The sequence below is a fragment of the Eptatretus burgeri genome, chromosome 8, assembly GCF_056783735.1.
Source record: "Eptatretus burgeri isolate ZD-2024b chromosome 8, Ebu_testis_v1, whole genome shotgun sequence".
In the NCBI taxonomy this organism is placed as follows: Eukaryota; Metazoa; Chordata; class Myxini; order Myxiniformes; family Myxinidae; genus Eptatretus; species Eptatretus burgeri.
Window position 1 is genome coordinate 97,176,945 of NC_140968.1, and position 21,368 is coordinate 97,198,312.

At 41.8% G+C, this 21,368-nt stretch overlaps 1 long non-coding RNA gene across 1 annotated transcript; it reads left to right on the forward strand.

Moving 5' to 3' along the window:
- Positions 1-1,120: 1,120 nt before the first annotated feature.
- Positions 1,121-20,891, forward strand: LOC147022340 (uncharacterized). Its single transcript, XR_015061194.1, has 3 exons — positions 1,121-4,424; positions 6,223-6,337; positions 20,639-20,891. It is a non-coding gene; the product is annotated as an uncharacterized LOC147022340 (long non-coding RNA).
- The last annotated feature ends 477 nt before the right edge of the window (positions 20,892-21,368 follow it).

Here is a 21,368-nt window from a genome sequence, read left to right on the forward strand (position 1 = left end):
GAGACGTGGGAATAATGGCTGCAGTAGGCGCTGCTGGTATTGAACGGGCTCCCGAGTGGTGATTGGATTGTGGTTAAATTTACCTTTCCCCATTGTCAAGACTCACCATGCTTTGCTATTCGGAGTATGCAGGTGATTTTGGGAATTAGTATTTGGCGACGGGCAAAAGTGGCCTTGAGAGTCGAGCATATGGATCGGGTGGAAATTGTTAAAATGTGATGTTTGTCGTAAATAAAGAATTGTGTTTTGTTCGAGTCTTGTGATTTATTAGTTTGTATGCAGGCCATGGCAGGTTAGGTGCACCATTGCAGGTGGTGGAGAATTGTATGGCAGTGGGGAAGGGAGTGACATTTGGGGTTTTGTGGGTAGAGAAGGTGTGTGTCTGTCCGCAGGTACGGATGAGGATCTGCAGGAGTGGTGACTGCGATCCCTCCCGAGGTAACTCTCCCCTTACAGCCGGTGAGATGTGGCGCCCCCACGATCTTGGTTTTGCAGGACCTCCCCGCTGCCGAGTTGAGGGCCACATCTGCAGCATGTTAAAAGATGAAGCCATGGCCTTGCAGGGAATTTGATGGTTGTTCTTGCATATGAATGATTGAATGTTTCACTTTGTCCCATGCGACTTGATGTGTGCTATGAAGGGCACGTAGCCCATGAAATTGGTTAGGTAATTTTCTAAATTAAGTATTTGGGCTCTGCTGACACCTGGAGCAGGTGACGTCCACTGGGAGATGTTGCCAAGCAGATGGGGTTTGAATTGGTTAAGGTAAATTGGAGATAAGCTATGCCTGTTGTGTTTTTGGAGTAATTCTCTCCCCGTCTCAGGACATCAGAGCAAGGATACAAGGGAACAAAAGAATAATTTTGTCCATAAAAATTGTACATTTTGGAATTTTGTTTGAAACGAAGAGGGTAATACGATAAGGAGGTTAGGTAAGTTGGTTACGGCTCACTTCCCACAGCCCTCCTGATTTATTTTGTTGAGGTGAATTAGGTTTGAGTCTGTAAATGTTAAGGCTGGAGCTGTGGTTCCAAGCTGGGGGAGAGGGGGGGGGGATGGCTGTGTTACATTTGTGGGGGAGGGGGGTTGGACATTGCCATAGAAGTGTATAGAGTAGTATGGTCCGTGCTCGAGTAGCCAGCCCATCTCAATGTGATTAGTGGAGAAACGTTAGCTGAAGGATTGTCTTGTTTGAATGTGCACTATACAGGGCATGGTGCGTCGTAATAATTAATTAAGGAGTAATGTTAAGGTAACATATAACCTCTTGTAGCTCCCACCGGATGAGGTGCCCCAGGTGAGGCCCAAGCGAAGAGAGAAGAGCAGAGCTTGCTTTGTCTCCGTGGGGGTGGAGTTTTTTTTTGTTGTTGCCCCAGGAGGGGAAGAGCCTGGATCACGTGGGTTCGTTGCTGGAGGAGAACAGTCCGAGGGGAGCCTGAGAAGAATCGTGGACTCGAAGTAGAGTAGAGCTGACTGAGGAGACGGGGAGAGAGGAGAACTAGTTCTGAGAACTGAACAGTGAGGGAGATCATTTCTGGAGAAGAGTGACACTGAGGAGAGCTTTGAAGAAGGATTGTGATCTCTGAGAAGGATCGCAAATTCAGGGGGAAGAGTTGTCTCTGAGGAGAGATGGACAGCTTCCTCTGAGGAGATTGTCCTGCTTGTCTTTGCCCTGTGCTCGTTTCATCTGCTTGCTGCCTCCTCCATTATCCTCACTATCTCCTCACCACCTGTTTGTTGCTTCATCGCCTGCTCGGCCACCAGCAGCTGAAGCCATCCGGTTTTTGTTCCCCATAAATCTGATGTGTGGCACTAGAGGTTTTAGTCTCATTGCATATAATTATTTGTTATCGATTTTGTATTACCCCTTTCTTCCCCATCGCAACCCACCGTCGTCTCATCCAGCGCGATCAGCACCCCCTAGTTCTTTTTACCTCCTTGGTTTGGGAAATAAACCCGTTGGTTTTAAGAGAGGAAAGAGCCTTGTGTCTCTCCTTGGTTCTTACTTGCATAAAGCCGCCATAATTTGAACTCAGTCTGGGGCAGTTAAAGTCAGTTCGGCCGGTCCATCCAGCATCGGTCTGAATCGACCTGGATACGACAGTATATATTTTTCGCCTCCTCTGTCCACTCGATTCCCTCATCCTTGCTCATGTCCCACGTGTCCATGTGTAAGAAAAAGAACATCATTACCCACTGCTCAGATTAGATTCGAGAATGTGTCTCATCAACCTTGTGCCGTATCTGTCCCATGTTCTCATGTGAATGAATACGATTAGATAGAGCCGTGTCTTTCCCGTGTTTTCCCATGTGAATGAATAAGATTAGATCGATAAGATCATCATGATTCTGAACTGGGGATTTACTGTTTTTATCTCCAGAATTGCAGTTTCAGAAAGTGGAACGGAGCCCTCCCAGGACTCGAAGTAGCCACCTTCGAGTCTTGGTGTGAAGGATCGTGATTCATGGCCAGAGTTGTGAAGTTATGTTTTTCTCAGTCTTGTTCTGAAGGCTCTTTTCAGGATCGGACAGACTCCAACTGTAGTTTGTTTTCGGTCATGTTCCCAGGGATGGTTTGTAGGATCTTTGTAAGATTCTTCTTTATCATTCCCTTTGCTCCAATTATCACTGATACAATTTTGTCATTCTTCAGCTTCCAGGATCTTTTGACTTCATTATTGGGATCTTGATATTTGGTCATTTTCTTGATTTCTGCATTATTTAGATCAAAATCACTGGGTACTGAAACCTCAATTAGCAATGCCTTATTTTCCTTTTTATATCTGAGAACTATGTGTGGCTGCAGTGCTTTGTTTTCTCTGTTCATGCTGGATGGGATCATAAGTGAGGTCATATGCGTGCATTATGTTCTTGTTTTCAACGATTGCTCTTGGTTTGTGTTTCCATGAATTTTGTGGAACTGGGATATTGAAATTTATACAGATGTGCCAGTGGATTTCTCCACATACCCTGTTGTACCGTTGTGTGTACTGCTGTTCTGACATGAGTCCTTCTACATCCTGATAGGAGGCGTCTCATGCTTTGTTTCGACATTGCAGAACCTACACTTGTCTGATTGGCTCAGTCCTGCCATTTTTTTTAAAGCCATTCGTGTAGTGTCCTTGGTCTTGGGAATTTATAATGATTCGTTCTCTGGCCCAATTGAGCTGACCTCTTCTTCGTCATTCCGGTGATCCTTTGTCTATCTCTATCCCCAATCTGTCTGCCTTTTAAAAACTAATTTTAAAAATATTTCCCTGCTCTTTTGTCTTTCTCCCAGTTTTCACTATACATCTGTTGGTATTTCATCTTGTATTTTCCTTTTTTTTTGTTGCAATATTTGGGGAAGTATTTGTTGCTATTTTGGTTTGGTGCATGGCATCTTCTGTGTGCGTGTGTGTGTGTGTGTGTGTGTGTGTGTGTGTGTGTGTGTGTGTGTGTGTGTGTGTGTGTGTGTGTGTGTTTGCGTGTACGTGCGCCCCTCTCTTCCTCACTCCCGCTCTCTCTTCTGTGGTACTAAACCTTTTTGTTCACAAAAAACCTGTACGACGTCATTCGAGGTATAGGTCTTCACCATTAAACGCGAGTGAATTAGCTTAAAAAAAATTGGTAATGGGCCGATTGGGAAATGCGTATTTAAAGCAGCACTTAAAAGAGTTGATTCATCAGTTTTATCAGAATGAGATAATTCATCAGATGGTCACAGATTGTTTAACCCCAATATGGGGCTCTTCAAAAATTATGTAACGCTATTTTTTTTAGGAAGGGCGTAAAACTTTGTTAAACCTTTGTTTTTAAAAGGGCTTTGTTAAACCTTAAAAATAATTTTTATTTGATCTATGATGAGATTTTTCGTAGTCCCTCATCTTATATATTATTTCCGAGTTTGTGGTTTCGTGTCGCGCTATCTTCGACTTTGTTCTGCGCTCGAGTTTCGTGATATTCGGCTTACATTATGTCAAAGACCATATGAGGTGCATGGTGCAAAAAGAAAGTAAATAAAATGGTTCTGAAACTGAAATCGTATTCCACTTTCTGCATTAAAGTAAAATTACTACTGATACTCTGCATCAGTTCCTTTCTCAAACACACCCACCCCAACATGTCGCGCAGAGTATGGGTTATGCTCGTCATGATTAACACTCGACCCAACCAAAGCCAATCGAAATCTGGCACAATGAAGTCGGACAGTGTATAATCAGCAGAGGCCTACAAGCCGAATGTGTTTGGCCCACCAGAAAACCAAGATGGTGGCCATATTATTTTGTGTGGGTGCGATGGTGGGTGGAGTCAAGCAACAGATGTGGGTGTGGTTCGGCAGCTGTCTGACCAATGGATACACATTTCAAAAATTGCCTCTCTCAACAAGAGCCCCAACAACAACAGCAACATAAAGCTCTTGTCAACCTGCAACATGTCGCAGGTAAAAACTACTGCATTGTATACATGTTTTCCATATAATGATAGCTTGGGGAATCTTCTTCTGTGATATGCCACACAAGGCTGTGGGGTAGCATCAATGGCTGAGAGTGCAGCTGTGTTGCTAATGCAATGTCCTCTATCGGTTAAAGCAGGAATTTGAAATTTGTCCAGGGTGCCTGGCGATGGCTCACCTACTCTTCGCAGGACACCGTGGGATCTTTAACGTCCACCAACTAATCCCAGAAGATGGAACACCAAGTTTAACGTCCATCCAGGGGATGGCACACACATTGATGAATCACCTTGCCTGTGAAACACCAGGATGACCCAGGCTAGACAACTTAAAGGCGAGTGTGCATATCTCTAGTCGAGGCCATCCTGCCAGCCTGCTTGTTGAGTGAACACATATCATTAATGAGCTATGAAACCATATATCATCACAAATGTCATGGATACCAGACAATGCAATGCAAAAGGGGATAACTTGTGAGAAAAGGTGAATGAAGTCTGATTTTGTTGAAGTGCAAACTTCAAAGCTTGTTTCGCAATGTGGCAAGAGTTTGTCCTCACATAATCCAGTTTGGGCCAAAATCTCTTGATGACCATTTAATTAGCTCAACATTGTTTTTCTGATCAGGTGACATTCATTCAAAGGGGGAGACTGATCTCAGACAAATATGCACATATTATGCCCAAAACAGATACACAGGTCAATATTTTTGTGAGGTCTTGTCTACACATTATAAGAAGCCATTTTTTTTGTTGTTGTTGTTGTTGTTGAGCCTCGACTTTGAAGTACAGTACTGGAGAGAGTGGATGGATTGATGTGACATGGGAAGGTGGTTAAAAAGCAGGAAAAAGAGGGGAAAAGGAGAATATAGGTGAGCAATTGATTTATTAAGTGTTGGCAGGAAAGTCTAGGCCCGAGAGTTATGTGCACGTTGGCCACCAAGTCATCTAGCCTGCAGGGGTTGAATCTCGACCCAGCTATAAACTCTCATCCTGGTATTTCAGGGGCAGGGTGAGACAAATCAATATGTGTGCCGTCCCTTAGATGGATGTCAACTTGGGCGTCCTGTTTGCTCGCATTTATTTGTGGACGTTAGATCCCATTGTGTCCTTCACTAAGAGTAGGTGAGCTGAATACATATACAAGGGTTGGCACCCTAAACATATTCCATATTCGTGCACTTTCAGTTGAGTATGCACATCTTGTTTACCCCGTGTAGCCCACCCCATCACTCTCCCTTCCACAAATTTCCTCATGTGTCTATTCCCCACTGTTTTGTGCTTCCCTCTCCCGTCCCTCATCTCCTGCTTCACTTGTTATATGTTCTGTGTGTTAACTCTAATACAAGCCTTGACATCGTATATATTAAAAAAACAATAAAAAAACTCCTGCATCAGTCACAGCATGTCCAGGGTTTGTAACCCCTGGCCAAGAAACTGCCATAGCTAAACAGACGTTGTAAATAGAACACGGTATAGATGACTAGCAGGGGTACCTGGCGTTGCCTAGTGCTGTTCTCATCCTGTTGGCATTTTAAAGAAATCAAATTTTGGGGTTTTTTACGATTTTATTTTATGGGTACCCAAAACGCTTCCTGACACCCACTAAGGAATGGGATCAGGGATCATTTAATATTACCTTTCACACAGCTACAAAGGCTTTGGCACTATAGAGCGATTCTTCTTCTTCTTATTATTATTTTTACTTTTTTTATTTATTTATCTATCTATCTAATAAAATCCAACTTTCTCTTTTCAAACATTTTTTCCCCATAAAACCCTCCCTCCAGGGTGCTGACCTTTGTGTATGAGTGCACTGATGAACCTCTGAAAGTTTTACGAGGATCCGTTTGGCCATCTCTGAGAAAAATGGTGACACACAGACAGACAGACATCTCTCTTATGGTATAGACTATAGATGATGGTGATGATGATTATTTTATTTACTATGTATGCAAAATGCATAAATTTTAACCCCTCCCCCCTCAGCATTTGGTAGAAATAAGTACCTTTCTTCAATTTCTCTTCCTCACCTTCTTCCCTCACCAACTTCCTTTCCCTTCTGTTTGCTTTCCAACCATGCAATTCTACTGTCTGACCCTTCCTTTTCTTCTCCCTTTCTCAATTTTATCTTTCGCGATTTCACTAACTTTCCACCCGCCTCTACCCCTCTCCATCCAAATAATGTATTACATCATAATTGGATGGCCCATAAATAATTATATATATATATATATTTGTGTGAAACTAATAATAAACTACAAATGTTATATGTGATCACATCACCCATGAAAGGGATATAACAAGCTCAAATTAGCAAAGATCCTCGTCCACTTAATGACGTCATAAAAACGAATATGACATCATTGTGATACATCAGGTTTGCGATAAATTATCTGTGCTAATGCCCAGCTTGATTCCCACAAACAAAATTCAAACAGCTTGCCGAGTTTCGGAGATAATGGTATAGGCGATTTCCATTAGCGGCGATATTATGATGTCAACTTTTTTTTTCTAGGAAGAATTTCCAAAATCGGAGATGGTTACTGCCTGCACGTGGGCTTTCTGCATATACATGGCAAGTTTCACAAAGATCCGATGAAAACTCTGGGTTGTGAAACAAAAAATGTCAAAAAATAGGAATGACGTCATAAAAATTGATATGACGTCATAGTGATGTATCATATGTGCGGTAATTCATCTCTGCTAATGCCCTGTTCGATTCCCGCCAACAGAATTCAAAAAGCTTGCCTCGTTTCGGAGATTATTTTTTAGGTGATTTCCATTCGCAGAGATATTTTCCCGTCATAACTTTTTTTCTAGGAGGAATTTTCAAAATCGGAGGTGGTTACTGTCTGCACAGGGTATTTTTACATATATATGTCAAGTTTCAGGAAGTTTCGATGAAAACTGGAGGCTGTGAAACAAAAAAGTCCACAAGAAGAAGATGAAGAACAACAACGTGAGTAAGACTTAGAGATCCTCCACGAAGATCTAAAAATGAATCTGGATGTAACGTTCAGATGTTCACATTGACTACATTCATTACATATTCACATTTCAAAAATGTTTATCAACAACTGAGTGATGGTTTCTAACAAGGTAGGGTTGTTGGGTTGTGGAGATTGTTGGGTTCAGTACAATATATTGAAGCCACTTTGGGTCATGCAATGTTCATGTTGAAAGAAATAGATGTAGTCTGATAGGATAGCTCAGAGGTGGTGCATCTAGATTTGAGCTGTCTAGTCTGGGTTTGATTCCTGACGGCTGACCCGATTACACACGGCCAGATTGAGACTTTGCAGCAGGGCGTTGAATCAAAGTGCACAGTCTGTTGAATGCCACATTCTATCATCATCGATTGCGAGTGCATGTTGAAGTTCCTAGTGAGTTTTGATGAAGAGTAAGCGAGTTATCAGAACCCTGACCAAATTACATATCTCTACCATGACCTGCTCTTTGGTCAAGCACAAGACAACCAAGGTCCAACCCCTGTGTTTGAATCCAATATACCATCACCAACCATGCATCATAATCCACGGTGTAGCCTGAAAGGAAGTTGGAAACATAAGTTATGACACAAATTGGTCCAAAAAGAGACCGATATCCTCCAAGATAACAACAGAATAAACGGTCATGATATGTTATGGGGTTCACGTCAGCCAAACGGCCGAGACGCTCAGAGCTGGATCAAGGGCCTATTCGCTCCTATCATCACACCATTTGAAAGCCTTTATCCATGAGCAGGGGTCAGCTTTTGTGGGCTCCAATCATGGTACCCTTTCTTGTGGCAATGTTTTTACGGCTGGATGCCCTTCCTGACGCCAACCCTTAGGTCGTCTTCGACCCTGCAGGAATAACCTATTCGCTCCTATACCAAGTTTAAATTAGAAGCTCCCATGGCAAGTCGAGTGGAGCACCGGTCTCCTCACCTCACCAGGGCCGGAATCAAATTGAAACCCGAGTGGTGTTGGTGAATGAGGTGATTAATTTAATAACTGCATTGAGCACCTATAATCTGAATTTCCTCTAAAATAATTTGAGCCAACACAACTATTTACACACAACGTCAGATTAATGGTCTGAATAACTCAAAAGAGACCCAGTTTGTTTGATGGTGTATAATTATAACTGGGTAGGGGAAGGAACAAGGAAGGCACTCGTTACAATATTGTGTAGGCCGACAAGTTTACACCATAAATGATATACGCGTCCTGGTGATTTGTACGGATGGAATTGCTCTTATTTAAATAACCTAAGACCTCAGCCACACCACAGGAGAAAGACCAGAGAGATCGACAATACGTGGAATATTTTATCACGGCCCATTCCGGCACCACACGTCCAGCAGGGTGTCTGGAGCAGCCAGAGGCAGGCAGGGACCGTGGTCACGCAGGTCAACTGGAGAGCTAGCACAATGCTGCTTGGGATGCATCTTTGGGCTGGAGAGGAATGGATGGGGCGATGGTGGGAGGTGCTTGGCCGTGCCTCTCCGTTCAGTCAGCTGTGCATCCACTTCCCTCCTCCGAGCTCCACTGCAGATATGAGCTTCCAGCAGAAATCAAGACCAGAAAGACTGACTTCCTGTTTTCCGGCCCTTTTACAACCTCGGGTTGTGCCCCGCCACATAACGTCACCTAACCCTACCTGCTGTGTACTCAATGGTCGTTCAGGCACCACTCAGGCTGAGGTACCACCCCTAAACTTCCTGGACTGTCCTGAATATCCGAGGCTTGGTGAAAGCATGCCTGAACTTGTGTCCCTCCTGGCCCACAAGGCCGCTATCTTTAAAAAGGACATAAAGCGCAGATTTGGAGGGAAACACACTAAAACCAAAAAAGGGTTGAGGAAGAAGCAACTTTAGACATGAATATTGAGAGGGGAGATGACCTACTTTTTATGCGAATATTGATGCATGGTCCTCTAATAGTTCATTTTACCTCACTCTAAAACATGAAATATGGGAAACAACAATTCTGATCTGTACATTCTTAGCCCCAAGAAGTCATTTCCACAACAATATGATAAAAGTAATTGGTTTTCTTTTTGGTGCCTTCTGTGGGAACTCCACCCAAAAAATCGGTTTTATAGTTTGAATTAAAAAAAATATATATATATATATACACTATGTTGAGGCTCATGTAAGAGCTCACACACAGAACATATAACTCAAATTAATCAATAATCGAACTTCAGAGCACAGAGCTCAGAGACTAACCCATCATCATTTTATACACTTGATAAAGTCCCCTTCTTCCCTCCTCTACTCCTATGTAAGAAATGTACGTCCATCCAAAACTGTCACAGCAGCTCTTTAGCAGACCCACAGTGTCCTTCGTTATTGTGGAAATACTTCACCATGCCAGTCTGCGGTCCATGAGCTGTGCATTGGAACCACAGGAAGATCAAACACGGATCAAACTGAAGTCTCAGTGAACGGGAAAAAGATCCAAGATTGATTCCGTGCAAGGAGCTCGCAGTAATTTACTGGCATCAAACAACATCCTGCGTCCCCAGGAGGCCAATCGTAATTTGAGGGTAGCACATATACAAGCCGTACCCACAGAAGGCTCTGGTCTTTTGGGACAGGGAAAAACAAGGAAAGAGAATAAACCTGGGTCATCCAATAGCATAAACATCTGGTTTGCCTTTTGAGATGCTTAACTATGCTTTTGATTTTCAGACTTGCCTGGCAATGGTTAAAGCCATGCACTTGTCAGATGAAATTGACTGTTGAGAGCTCGAAGGCCGCAGTCCGAGAACGTGATCAGACAACCGAGCCCTCACGCTTAACTCTCCTGATGAGGACTTTTCCTGGAGAAGGATCAAATATGGATTCGTCATTGTAAGCATAAACGTTTCAGTCGATTATGATACTGAACGGTAGTGACAGTGTGTATGGTAGCTAGAGTCTTTTGGAATGCACTGAAGGAGGAACGAAAGTCTGTACCTTCATACCATGATGAAAAGAGAAGTTAAAATTTCCATGTGATAGAACCTACTGGAATTCCTACAAAACTTTTGAAGCTTTCATTTGATGTGCTTGTATCCACTTGCCACCGACATTGTTATTCGCACCCGTTTCAGTTGACCTCTTAATACGGTTTAAACGCCGCATCCCTCTCCTCGTCCAACGCTCCTCTGCCCGCTGTTTGCTTGTACACCACACAGTTCTCTAGTTCTTTTATCAACAGAATCCATTTTACACTTATTGTTGTTAATGTGCGAAATCTGTCTCTAATGAAAAATCAATATTTTAAATGTGATTAATAGCCTGTGGCTAAATCTGGTGTGCTTTTACAAGTATGGTTGGATATGGTTATTACTTCATATCGAGTCCAGTCCGACGGGATGGTGCAGGGGGAGCACACTTACCTGGGTTGAGTTCTCCAGTCCAGGTTCGATTCCCGAGCTGACAATAAACAGTCGGATTGGTGTCAGCCATCAGGCTTGGCCAGCCGGCTCATCAAAGACTTGGGCTGAAAATTTCCCTGGCTGACCCTGCAAGGTGGAAATAATTGGAGCAGTTTTCTTGTTAATAAATAAAAATTGCTTTCACTGATATTTACTCCGTTTCATGAACCATTTTGCACCTGGCTCAGACGTCAACTCCGTGTTCGACCCACCATGTCCATCGGGACCATTTGCACAAGCGTCAATGTTGTACGGTACCAATAAAAAGCAACTTTTAAAATTTTATTCTGCAAGATTAATAACTTTTTTGATCTTCACATGTATGCACATTTTAAAATTCTTTGTTGACTCAATTTTTGGTGGCTGAAGGTGAACACGGTAAAGAGAGCTGCTTGTAAAATTCACATGTGAGGTTTATTGACATTGATGAAGTGGCACATCGCATTCAAATCGTATTGTGTGTCTCCTTGCTTGAAGAAACCAGAGCCGGCTGACCTTCTAACCTCCTCACTGTCCATCTTGTCTTGAAGTGGTTCTGGCCACTGCGTCTTCATCAGTAAAAACATCGATGACATTGTCTAAGAACATTGTGAAACCCTCCCTTCTTTCATCATTTTTTTTTTAAAACGAGAAACATTGTGAATGACAGCGTCTTTGACTTCAGGAGGCTCTGGGACTTGTATTCGTATGCTTCCTGCTGCGTAAATCTTCATCGCTTGAAGCAATTCTGAATTGCAGAGGCAGAAACGCGGTCCTCAGCTTCACAAAGATTTCTCTGCGACTCGAGCAGATCAAGTTAAAATTTGGGATTTGAGTCAAAGGGAAGGATGTGCTTTTTTGGGAAGGAGGGGATGTATATTTTTGGTAGGTGATGTATATTATAATCTTCTTGGTGTTGAAGTCCGCCGTCCATCACCTGAGCTTCAGCTATCGTGTTGCAAAGTTGTCAGATGAGTTCTCCCATTATTCAATTCAAATTTTGAATGCGTTCTTAAAAGAAATCTTCCGGGTTTTGGTGTTGCTTTTGTAAGTGACCGCATCTTCCAAATTTATTAAGGATAGGAGCTTCCCTGGCTTCCCAATCAGTTTAAATTGCAGTTTCTCATCGCAACATGATAGCCGCAATGAAAACAGTGATCTGTTCTTTGATATCCTTTCCATCATACGCTCGCTCACCTTTGAGCACCAATGACTTTCTGGACACAAGTTTCCAAAAAATTAGTCCTTGTTTCTTCCAGATTGAAAATGATGCTCTGGCACGGTGAGGGGGAACATTTGGCCAGAAGCTTCTACAAGTCATGCTGATATTCATCCACTGTGTAATCTGCCTGTCAGCACCACTCTCCCCATTCAAGATGGCCAAAGGAATTCCATGCTTGGCTTTCCACCGACTTATTAAGCCATCACTCACTACACTGTCCGGTCATACATAACCAAATCTGATCGCAAAATCTTCCGCTTTGTATCCCAGAATGGCATCGGCGATGACCATGTTGGAAGCTGTGACTTGAGTCAACGATGTGAACAAAGCTTCGACTTTGTTCTCGTTTTTCTGATGTTCATTTAAGGCTCATGGGTGAGCTTATTCATATACTGCTATTCAGCTGACATAGACATTAGTAGATATCAGTGTGATTTTTTACATTAATTAAAAGGTCATTAGTAGACAATAAACAAGCATATGGTGAATGGAATTTTTACCCGAGTTTCTTATATCTCATGAGCCAGGAGGTACAGATGGGAACACTAACAGGCCAAAAGCCTTGTTCATATTTATTATGTGTTTCAACTTATTTCGATAGGATTTGACTGAAAGTTGAATGATTGAGTTTAAACTCCGGAAACTTCGTAGTATTGTCCTTGTTTTTTTTTTGAGATTCGGATTGCTGTTGGCGAATTTGTTGATTTTTCACTTTGGATACAAGATGCAAGTTTTTCAACTTCTTATGCAACATTTTCATCATATGGTAAGCAGAAATCATCAAGCATCTATGGCAGCTCCTTGTCCCACTGCTTCCCCTCCCCCCACTTCCCCCCCCCACATCCCCCCCCCCATGATGTTTACATGCCTCAAGGGCCTAGTAGCCAACTGACAGAGTAAGAGTAGCTCACTGGCAGAATAAGAACACTGGAATGGTAAGGTTCCTGGTTCACAACCTTGGTTCATATGAGCTTTATCCATTCAACAATGGATATCTCTTGAAGCTGACATGATACAATGGCTTCACCAAGCTTAACCCCTCCTACCCATGTGAAACGTGGTACTGGTAGGCTTATATATATTCAACAGAATTCAACCCACCTGTACTTCTTTTTCTTCAGTGTGATATGCACTGATGTGAAACCTTTTTTAACAAAAAAAATCTGGGACAATTTTTATCCCACGCATGTGAAGCGAAAAGCGGGATTAAGCAATTGGTTCACTACTGTCTGTCTGTCCTGTGTACAAATGTCAGTTTATGATCAAGGAAATACTTGATTTCAATTGAATGTCGTATTTTGAACACAAATCAGAAAACTTTGGCCATGAATTTGTCCTGATCACACATGCGTAGAGAGGAGTGAGATAATTTTTACTCGGTCGGCCTGTCTGGCAGTCAAAATTGAAAATCATTCCAAACAGGAAATCAAATGTGTTTAAGGATGTCTTAAAAGACGCAAACAACAGGCACGAAGAATTAATGCTAAATTAGGTGTTGTATAAGACACTGCATCAATGGTGGTAAACTTCCGAAACAAATATTTTTTTCCTCCAACCTTCAAAATCTTTATTTTATTTCAATTTCATTATATAGTTGAACACTATAGAATACAAATCGTCTTTTTTTAGCATTTTCAAAACACTTCCATTTAACAGTACTTGGACAAAATATTACAGCATTTTACGTCATCACGACCAATCAAATTTGCCACTCGTAGACCCCGCCAATGTCGTTGTTTCCGAAGAGAGCGTGAGGTAAGGTGTTTTATGAATCTTCTAGTTTCTTATGTTCTTACCCGAATTGTGCAGTTGCGTGACATTCCCTTGTATGAAGTTCATTCACATTACAATAAAACGGTACATCAGTTCGTACTCACGGATCTTTTGCGATTTCGCGAAATGTGCACTTATCCGATATAACGTGCACATGTGGTCGACCGTAATTGACCTCGTCAAATAATTTCGAAAACATGCAAGTTTTCTTTTGATAAACATGATCATCTCACTTTAGTTTTGTTAACTATGAATGCAACCAAGGATTTTCAGTATTTACGATTATGAATCAGTAATTACAGCTGGGCAATCAAAATTCAAATTGTTTCATCCTTTTTCAACTTGGACAGTACAAGTATACCATTATTTTTATGGCTCAGGCTTATCCCTGCAAACATTTAATTATTTATTTGCATTCACAAGTATAATGGCCGGTGGTGTTTGCATTGTTATTTGGTGCAGTGGAAGTGCTTCAGGTTCGGGAAGAATTTCCGGTGTTTAACAAATCCATTGAAGAGTATTTTCAATCACAAACAATGTCTTAACGCACATTTAACGTGTCAAGGTTTACAATTGATCTCAAATACCTTTAGAACAACAGGGAAAGTTTTTGATAATAATTTTTTTTAATAGAACAACAGGGAACTAGTATCATGGCTACCTCTCAAGTGAGTCAATGTCGATAAGGATAGAGCAATAAGGTAGGAGATTTTAAAAAATATATATTTATTTGATCTTTAGCACAGTCACCGAAGGTGGATGGAGGTTGTGTTTTCACCCCTGTCTGTTTGCCTGTGAACAGGATTTCTTGAAATGTTATGAACCAATTCAGCTAACATTTAGTGGTCAGGTTGGGTGTGTGACAAGGACGAATTTATTAGAGTTCGGTGAAGATCCGGATCCGGATACTCGAATTTTTAAAACTGATAATTCACAATTGAGAGATCGGGCCAAAAACGAATTTGTCCTCCTTCCCTTCTCCTGCCCCAAAAAATGGAGGGGCCTGTCAAAGCCTGTCATCATATGAGACATTTCTAGCAGGAAGAGACATCAGAGTGAATGGGGGCAAAGAGGGGGGGGTGGGACGTGAGGACAGGGTCGGGGGAGGAGGGGTCGGTGGTAGGGGTGAAAGCACTCTGTTGTTGTTCGTCTTTCGGCTGCTCCCGTTAGGGGTCGCCACAGTGGATCATCCGTTATGATCCGCATAGTGATTTGGCACAGGTTTTACGCTGGATGCCCTTCCTGACGCAACCCTGGTCACCTCTTACGACACAGGGATAACGGTTGGGTTTCGCCATGATTCCGGGCTGCCCTACACCCTCTCATAGCATGGCCCAGTGCAGAGCTCCCGTCCTCAAGCGATCCTCCAACCCAAGCCTCCGAGTAGCCGGATTACAGGCGCACGCCACTACGCCCGGTGGGTGAAAGCACTCTATGCTTGGGTAAATTTGTCTTCCTTTCCTTCTCTTCTCACTCAAAATTTTTTGGCAAACACGACGACGAATCGGTCCGTCAGTGAAGTGATAGGTAGGCTCTCCTTGTGAATAACATCAGAAATAAAATCTCGTCGAATCTTGGCCAATTTATGGAATGTACTGTTTGTTTTTCATGTTTTTGTCTGAAAGCCTTTAATCAGGAACCAGAGCCAATCAGCTGACAGACATATGTGCGAGGTTAACATTGGAGAGAAATATTTATTTTCAGTTTCTTTTTTTGTCTCAACCATACTGTCTGATCTGCATACCATTACAATCGCTATTGGCAGGCGAAGGACAATGAATACTTTAAAGATGGAGTTTGTATGATTTTATTTTTCAAAAAAGGTTGGAGTTTTTTATTTATTTTATTTTTCGTACCATAGCTTTGGTCGTAAAAGCCCTGCACTTAATTATTGTGTCATCATTCCCGACAGAACGGGCTTTAGCAAGCCAAGTTTTAAAAATAACAATACATGCAAGAGCTGTTTTAAACTACTTATTTTTGGCACTTTATAAATATTTATCCATTTTCAACTTGAAATAAGTAATAAAATGTGTCGTTATTTGGGACCTTCTGCGTGAGACCAATACTGAATAAAAAATACAAAACTTCCTGTTGATGAAAATTTGAGATTGAATCTTCGTGAAATTCAATTCAACTAAAAACCACCGAACTGGATGATTTCAGATAGGTAGGGGGCATCGAGACTTTCAGATGAAAGTGAAAATCCTGACGATCCAGCCAATTACCTATGGAGGTGTCATCTCTCAATATTCTGGAGCTCACCTTCAGCCCAAACCTTTCCTGGACTCCTTACATCGTGAATATCGCAGATGGTGCCCATCATCAGCTCGGCTCACTTCACCCGTCGCACTACTTCTTGAGTCCTTCTCACCTCCACTCTGAGCTTTTGCTTCTTGACTCAGTTGATAATCAGGTCTTGAGATTCTCAGTCTCGCTGTCAAGAGCTGATTGTTTATTTCTCTATTGCTCCCAAGCAGCAAGACTTGTAATCGTATATCATCTCCTCTTGGGCTGTTTCCAAATCTTTCCATTTTTAGCTCGCCTGTTCGAAGAACAGAGAGCTATAGCGATACCCCCAGCGTGAGCGTCAGCGTCAGCATGAGCGTGAAAATGTTAAAGTTTTTGGTGCAAGTTATTTTTTCCTTTCTAATGTTTTTATCTACCACACTATTTTTTATACGCCCGATATATATATATATATATATATATATATATATATATATATATATATATATATATATATATATATATATATATATATATATATATTGGGGCGTATTATGAGATACCGTCCGTCTCTGTCTGTCTGTCCGTCCGTTCCTGTCTGCACTCTAACTCTCAAAGTTTTCAACTTTCACGTTTGATGTTTGGTACATCGGTACAGACTGTGGAGACGGTGTGTCGCAACATACGTTCGTCATCTAAAGTGGTTGCCATGGCAACCAGGATGCTGTTTTCCATGTAGTAGCACAATTCTGTATATACTTTCTTGTTCGGGCGTATATTGTGCTCACTTGCGTTCTTGTTACTGATTACAATATACAAATACATATATTGCTTTAAAATTATTTGGATCAGACTTCACTGCAATACTTTATAAAAAATATTAATTATTAGATGAGTCTTTTAAAAACGATTAAATGTATAAACAGGCGAGCATTGGGTGGCTTTGACTCCAACTCTGGTTCTTTTTGCCTTCCTCTGATCCTTTTATTACCTCTACCCAGATCCACACGTTCCTGCCGTACCTTTACTTACCATTTTCTTTCCATTTTCTCTCGGTCTTACCATTTTCTGTATATTGTGTTTGACCTTTTTAACCCCTACAATAGTTGCATAACTCATTTTAAAAGCGTGCATTGGAAAAGACTTGATTCACATATAAGAAGATATAGGAGTGGATGATTTTTTTTTAAAACAATATAAAAATAGGTTAAAATTGATTTCCATGTTGAAAATTGTGATGTGGCTGATACTTCCTGCCACTGGCCCAAAAAATGGTTTGACTTACCCTTGTCTCCTTATTTTCTTATCAACCCTTCTCTGGCTTCCACTACTTCCTTTACGCTTCCCTTTGAGCCTTGTCTTTCATTAAACAAATAAATATCAAGCTTGTGCTGTCGTTGACTGATCATTTTGCTTTTACAGCAATGTGCACGGAAACATGATAACCAGGAGTGTTATTAGTCTCGAGGTGGAGGATGTTGATGATCGGGATAAAACTGCCTGCAAAGCAATAAAATAGAGATAAAACATATTTATCTTAGGAAATTTTTCAGCTCAGCGTTGTTTATGAACAATTATGAGTTTTTGCTTGATGTTCATGCATAAGAGATTAAAATAATGGATAATGATTGGCAGGATACCACAGTGATAGCATGCTCACCTTTGAGCCTTCCGCTTTGGGATTGATTTGCAATAAAATGTAATTGGAGTATAAACTGTCACCCTGGCGCTATGCAGGGAGGGAATTGCATCGTAAACTAGAACGGCACTAGGTATAGAACGCATACCTCCGTCAGGCTGAACAGTTTACGTTTTGTTTCCAACGGATAGACCGGATCTGGATCTTCACCAAAATCAAATCGATTCTTCCTGTCACATGCCTAACGCCTCCACCAAGTTTCATCCAAATCTGTCCAAAACTTTTTGAAATATCATGCAAAATATCATTTTAGCACAATCACTAAAAAAAACTTATCGGATCTGGATTCTGATCTTCCCCAAAATTGAATCAATTCATCCTCTTCACTCATTGAACGTGTCCACCACGTTTCGTCCAAATATGTCCAGAACTTTTTGAGATATGCTGCCCATAGACACACAAACAGACTGGGATGAAAACATAACCTCCACGTTCACCTTCAGTGGCAGAGGTAACCTTGCAGTCCTTTCACAAAGGATCTTTATTAGCCTGTTGTCCCTTCTGCTAGTTTAATGCCTGTGGATGTGAAGATTCTTTAGAAAACGACAATCCATCCCAAGGTGGCACTCTCGATAAATCCCTCCCCCAGTTAAAGGTCACAATTTAGCAACAGACTGGCGACCTGTCTGGAGTTAACTTTTCACCATGATATGCTCGCAACATATCCTGGTGGATGTGTGACCGACGTGACATAATGTCATGATAGTCCAATTTTGGATATTGTTGATGGAGTGCCAATTCCATTTCCTTAACGTCCAGGCTGTCTGAGTCTATATGGGGAACACATGGGACCCGCTCAGAGTAAGATCTGCACAAGGTTCCAGCACAACAAAGCGAACACAAAGCATGCATGTGCCTGATTACAAACCTTGTTTTTGGGCATTATCAAAGCAAAAAATAAAGTGCAGGGAGTCACGTGGTACTGCATACACATCTGGTCCCATCCAGTGCAGGGCAAGGCTGAAAAATAGGCTTCAGCAGGTTCCAATCTTCCCTTGGCTGCAGCTCCAACAACGGGGCATCAACGCTTTTGGTTAAAATTACTTCTTTGCAATCATTAGATTTTTTTAAGTCACTCCAATTACTAAAGTTTGTTTTAAGCTCTGCTGATGGTTGTGGAAGAATCACAGAGCATTCCCAAAGACTCCCACCCTATCCCTCTTTCACCTTCTTCGAATGACGATGCTTTCATCTCGTGCGAACCCGAATTGGAGCTCCATTTAATGTGTAATGAAAAGCAAGTCAATGAAGCAGAATAATTGTCATCTTGGGATTGGAGGGGTGGGGGGGGGGGACACAACAACCTTTTCATGTGTCAGAGCTTCAGGCACAACCCTGTTACTCCATGGACGGCTGGCTGTGTGCCAGGCAGAACTTGTAATCAGTTTATCATGAGTCTAAACATCAAGAAGCAACTGCTGAGACCTCATAAATGCTCTCCCCCCCTAAGGAAATGATACAAAATTATTCCCATTCGTACTTTGAAGTTTGTTTAATCCCTAGCCAGAAGACCAGGAGCTTTGAAATAATCTGATCCTGATCTGATAAAGGGCCATCCTTCGAAAGGATAGTTTGTGCAGCTAAGGTAGCCAGCTACTATGTATGCAAGGAATATGTTGGGTACCTTGTCATTGCTTTTTCTGGACAAATTTCAAGGCAGGAGTTTGGGATTTGGTCAAGGTACCGATTTACAATGGCCTACTTTTCTCAAATGATGTTGTGGGATCTTTAGCATCCCCGAGCAAAATGGTCCAGCTTAATATTTCCTCCGAAAGGACGGTGTGGTCTATGATGCGACACCCCACCGGTGAAGCACTGCGGGAACAGGTTGTAAATACGGTACTCAGATCCCATTGGGGGTACAATCCAGATGAGAATCAGGATCATGATTATTATCATTCTGGATGGGCTGCTGATGCAGTGCCCCCTGTTTCCAGCCAGCTGGTTCTTCATTTTGCCAACCTCTGAATGATGATAGGCTGAGTTAACACACCTGTTGTTTAGCGACACAACAGGGGTTTGTGTGTATTGTTTGACACCTCATCTGTGTTTGTAGTACATTTTAGATCCTCGTGGAGGATCTCGAAGTCTTACTCACGTTGTTGTTCTTGTGGACTTTTTTGTTTCAGCCTCCAGTTTTCATCGAAACTTCCTGAAACTTGACATATATATGTAAAAATTCCCTGCGCAGACAGTAACCATCTCCGATTTTGAAAATTCCTCCGAGAAAAAAAGTTATGACGTCAAAATATCTCCGCTAATGGAAATGGCGAAAAAATTATCTCCGAAACTCGGCAAGCTTTTTGAATTCTGTTTGCGGGAATCGAACAGGGCATTGGCAGAGATGAATTACCGCACATATGATACATCACTATGACGTCATATCAATTTTTATGACGTCAATCCTATTTTTTGACATTTTTTGTTTCACAACCCAGAGTTTTCATCGGATCTTCGTGAAACTTGCCATGTATATGCAGAAAACCCACGCGCAGGCAGTAACCATCTCCGATTTTAGAAATTCTCCCTAGAAAAAAAGTTGACGTCATAATATCGTCGCTAATGGAAATTGCCTATACCATTATCTCGGAAACTCGGCAAGCTGTTTGAATTTTGTTTGCGGGAATCAAGCCGGGCATGAGCACAGATCATTTATCGAAAACCTGATACATCACAATGACGTCATATTCGTTTTTATGACGTCATCATTAAGAGGACGAGCATCTTAGCTCATTTGAGCTTGTTAATCATGAGATTGAAATTCGATTTATTATATTTTCGATATAATTTTATGTCATCGCACAATTTTGACTCGTGATATTTTACCCATAATGATCAAGTGTGGTTCACTTTGGATGAATCCATGTGTTTCCCTTCACCTGTGCACAAGGGATGATGGACTATCCGGGGCTGATGTCACAACGTGGAAACCTTACAGAGCTCTACGCAGACACCCACTGCAACTAAAGTAGAGTGGTTACATCTTGGCTGTATATCATGGAGGGAGAGTATGTTGCATGTATGTTTCATTTACTCATCCAAGAGGATTTGACAAAGGAAGCTGAAACTTTCAGGGATGACTTGAGACACCATGAAGGTGCGTTTTCTGAAGTTCCGTTTGATTCCATTACTTTTTGAAAGTAATTTTTCACCCATTTTGGCGTTTTCTTTGAGGTGGTGGTGTAGGGTGCGGGGGGGGGGGGAGCAATTATTGGAATTATTAGTTGTTCAGCACGAGGTATTAATGCACACAATCAGTATGCATGTTTTTACCTGTGATGTCATAAGCCTCCAAGAGCTTTGTGTGGTTGTTGTTGTTGTGGTGGTGGTTCTTGTTGTGGGACGATTTTTGAAATGTGCACCCATTGGTCGGACAGCTACCAGACCCCACCGACATTTGTCGCTTGACTCCACCCACCATGGCACCCAGATGAAATAATAAGGCTGCCATCTTGGTTTTCTGGTGGGCCTCTGCTGATTATACATTGCCAGGGTTTGTAGCATCAAATTTCCATTTGCTTTGTTTGGGTACAGTGTTACTCATGACGAGAGACCCCAGGAAATCTAATCTTATGTTGAATAAAAATTATTAGTAAGCTGTAATCAAGCCAGTCATCATG